The sequence below is a fragment of the Sylvia atricapilla genome, chromosome 11 (genome assembly GCF_009819655.1).
Source record: "Sylvia atricapilla isolate bSylAtr1 chromosome 11, bSylAtr1.pri, whole genome shotgun sequence".
NCBI lineage: Eukaryota > Metazoa > Chordata > Aves > Passeriformes > Sylviidae > Sylvia > Sylvia atricapilla.
The window spans coordinates 12,559,970-12,563,825 of NC_089150.1; positions in this window are offsets into that span (position 1 = coordinate 12,559,970).

Consider the following 3,856-nt stretch of genomic DNA (forward strand, 5'->3'; position numbering starts at 1 on the left):
GCAGCTCAGGCTGCCTTTCAGATAACAGTTAGGCCAAGACAGTAGCTGTCTGGCTATAGGAAGAGAAGAGACCAAAGCAGCTTTTCCCTGAGAGAGCAAAGCTCCAGCATCTGCCAAAGTACACAAGGACACAGACTGCCTTGTGGCTGTCCCTGCAGAATAGGGGCTGGGGCAGATGGGGATATCCGTTCTACAGTGATGTGTCCAGACAGGGGGGAGTGCTTCAAAGGCCAGAAAGCCCAGAAGAAGCCCAAGCCTGGTCACAGGCATGCAGTCCATCTCAGGGGATGCAGGGTCTTATGCTGGGAAATGGGGCCTGGCTCCTTTCCTCCTTCCTGCCCCGACATGACTGCATTTCTCTAAAAGGCTGAGAATAGTTGTGCCCTCTCAGGATTCCACAGATGATTTACAAGTTCTCTCAGGAGGCCTCCAAAGAGCTCCTCTGGCTCCTTGCCTTCCTGATGGTTCTTGACCCAAGTGGCTCTGGCAGTCAGAGCAGGCTGGGCAGTACCACAGCCTCAGCTCAGGTGTTTCCCAAAACAGATGCTCTGATCAAGGAAGTTGTTTCATTTTCTCAACCCTTGGTACAGTTGTAACAGGGCAAAGCATAGATGATATCCAACCAGAGATGTGACTGCACGAGCCCAGATCACTACTTGCTGTCCAAGCAGAGATCATCTGTATACATTCTCTTTTTAGCACTGGAAAATTATAGCACTTTATTGAAGTTCTGTAAATGGATGAATAATTTCCACAAGGAAAGAATGTTAAACTTGCATTGGCACAACATTACTTCTAATCAAGTGATCTTCATAATTCTCCAGAAAAGCAAAACTTCATATTTTCCATATGTAACCATCTTTGTCACCCAAAGTACTTTGTGTTCAATAAAAATACCAGCTTTCATTGAAGAAAAAAACCCGTTTGGTCTGCAGTTTTTCTGGCACTGCACATCTCTGGTTCACTCACTCAACATGTTTAGAATTAAATCACAAAACCTTAATTCACCCTCTAATGATCTGTTTGTTTCCAGATTCATATTCCCACAATATGCTTGCTGACAGCAGTTGGGCTCTTTTACAAAAGTCAAGAAAATTTTCCCAACAATGTATATTTGCTTCATTCTGGTGAATTACAGGGGAGGGGGTACAGGCTGTACAAGCTGTCACCAGTAACATGACTGTAAGACCAAGTGTAATTTATTTAGTACAAGCTAAATGTTTATACTAAGTGTTCTTTGTTCCAAACATTATCACTTCAACATTGAACTTTTTGTGAAGAGAGTTGTGAGAAAGGTTGAGCCCTGTTTTGAAAGGATTTTTAAATTTAGCATCACTATGCTGGGGAGCCAAAACCTTAATGCATACAGTTCTCAGGAGAATGATGGCAAAAAGCTGTTCCCCTTGGTTTCAGGCACTTCTTAACTGTTCTTTTTGACTTTGTATTATGTGTTAGAACTGAATAAGAGCAAATCAATTCTTGAAAGGATAAGTTGTTTCAAAATAAATCCAAAATCTTACACTCCAAATAATGTTCAGTGTGGTACTTTGATATTATTGCACCTTATCCCTTTCTCCCACTCTTAAAATAATTCCTTCAAATTCATATTGATTTCACAAAGCACTTTGACCTCAACAGAAATAAAACACACTGATATGAAATCTGGTCCTACCAATATCTCTCAGCCTTTCTCACCTGCCCACTGATGGATGGGGTGTGGAAGGTGTCCCCACCTCAGTGTCCACACACAGCTGCACTTCAAGCAACAATGACAAGCAGCCCTTCTTTAATAAACCAGTGACACCAGTTTATTAAATTGGCAATAAAGCGAAACTAGGTCTGTGATACCTAGAGGATATTATATCTTTTAAAAGTCAAGTGCAAGTGACTCTGTCAGAAGAGTATTGGACTTTGTCAGTAGCATTAATAATCTCATTCCATATACAAAACACTTGAAAACTGCATCCTAGTATGATATTTGCCACTCAGAAAAGACAACAAAAAAAAGGAGAGCAGCAAGGAGGATGATGATTATGGCACAGGAAACCCACCTTGTAGTGAAGGGCTTTGAGATCCTGATCTGCTGCTGAGGTCAAGGCCAAACAGGGTCACGAGCTGCAGCACCTGGATGGAGAGAGCAATGTCAGAGGCAAGGGGTTTCCACTTCCCTGGGGAAAAGTGACTCATGGCAGAAAGCAGCCACACACCAGGGAAATACATGTTCAAACAGGAGTAACTTGACCTGGTAAACAGCTAACTGTACCCTTAACTATCTCTTACAGTAGATCCTCCACCTCTTATATGGAAGGAAGACTCAATGTCAGATTTTTCTCTAAAACACATGTATTTTAAATAGGAATAGTTGAAGGCAGCAGTTGCACCTTACAATAGTGCATCCTAGTTCCTGTTTTCGTGGGAGCAGTTCATCCTATGAACAGTGATTCCAAGTTTTACTCCTAGAAAGCATTAACATCTTACTACCATTTCTATAGCAGCTAGAATTATCCTTGTTTGCTCATTGAAAAATATTTTAGACACAACAAATACAATACTTCTGGGTTTATCCGAAGAAAGGAAATCCTTTCTGCAGACTTCCCTTTAGTCCCTGCTGAGTTGCCAGCTCCAAAGCCTGCAGAGTGCCCAGCAGCATACAAGGGTGTTTCTCTCGGGTGTGAACCCTCCTACAGATAACAGCTTTATGGCACAGGCGTTGTTCCTTACCAGGGCCCTGTTTCCACAGGTATTTAATGAATAGGCTTTCAACTGCAAAAACACAGGCAGAGATCAAGAAGGCAAATGACCTTTGTGCTTCTGGTTGTATGTTCACATAGTTATGCTTATTTTCCTCGTTAACATATAGGAATCCCTTTTTTGTTAACGCACTTTATTTAATTTCTAATAGCCTTTTTGTTGTATTTAAAAATCTAGAGGAAAACAGAAAAAAAGTCCCATTGTTCTTCCACATGTTTGTTTTCACTACAACTACTAAGAGGAAAAGCCCTTTACAAAAACAGGATACAGCAGACTTCTCTACGCTGTGCACCCCCCACCTCCCCCCCAACTCCCTGCACACTCACACTCTCTGGGCTTGGCTGCAGTGGTAATCAAGAGTCCACAGAAAGTCATCACTTTGAATGAAAAACAATCACTTTTGATTGAAAAACATCAATGGAAGTTTTATTATCCACTTGAATGAGAGTAGTATCAAGTCCTTGCTGAATAAACCTCACCAGCCTGGGCAGGTTCTGCTCCCCTCAGACAAATTACCACCTGCCTAAGGATATTTTCTCTGTGACATCAGTTATAGAGAGAGGGGCAGATGGGGATGTCTGCAGGGCAAACCCCATCATTGAGGAAAGGCATCATGTCAATGACAAAAGCCACAGCATCCAGCATCCCTTCCCAGCAGTCCTAAGAGACAAATCAACAGAGAACCATTTGATGTCACCTACATCAGGTGCCACCTGGCCCCAAGAGATGCTCCAGATCCCCCACGGATCTTACTGAGCAGCTGCAGGCTGTCTCTGGGGTGCCTTCAGGAGTGGGGTTCCCCACTGCGTTTCTACCAACGACTTTTCAGAGCTCTTTTCTTAATGTATCCCATGGCCTCCTCCCCCCCCTCTCGGATTATTGCTTCCCCTGATGGATTTTTGGCCAGTCAGCAGAGGGGTTCCTGGCTGTGCCAGCAGCCCTCAGGAAAGGCCAGAGCTGGGGCAGGGGAACTAAGCAGCACTCACTGCAAAGCACATTCCTGTGGGCTGTTGTTAAGAAGATAATAAAAATTGCTGCTTTCTTTCTCCCCACACGTTAGCATTTGGGAGAGTTCATACTTCCAAAGAATAACACTGACTTGTTC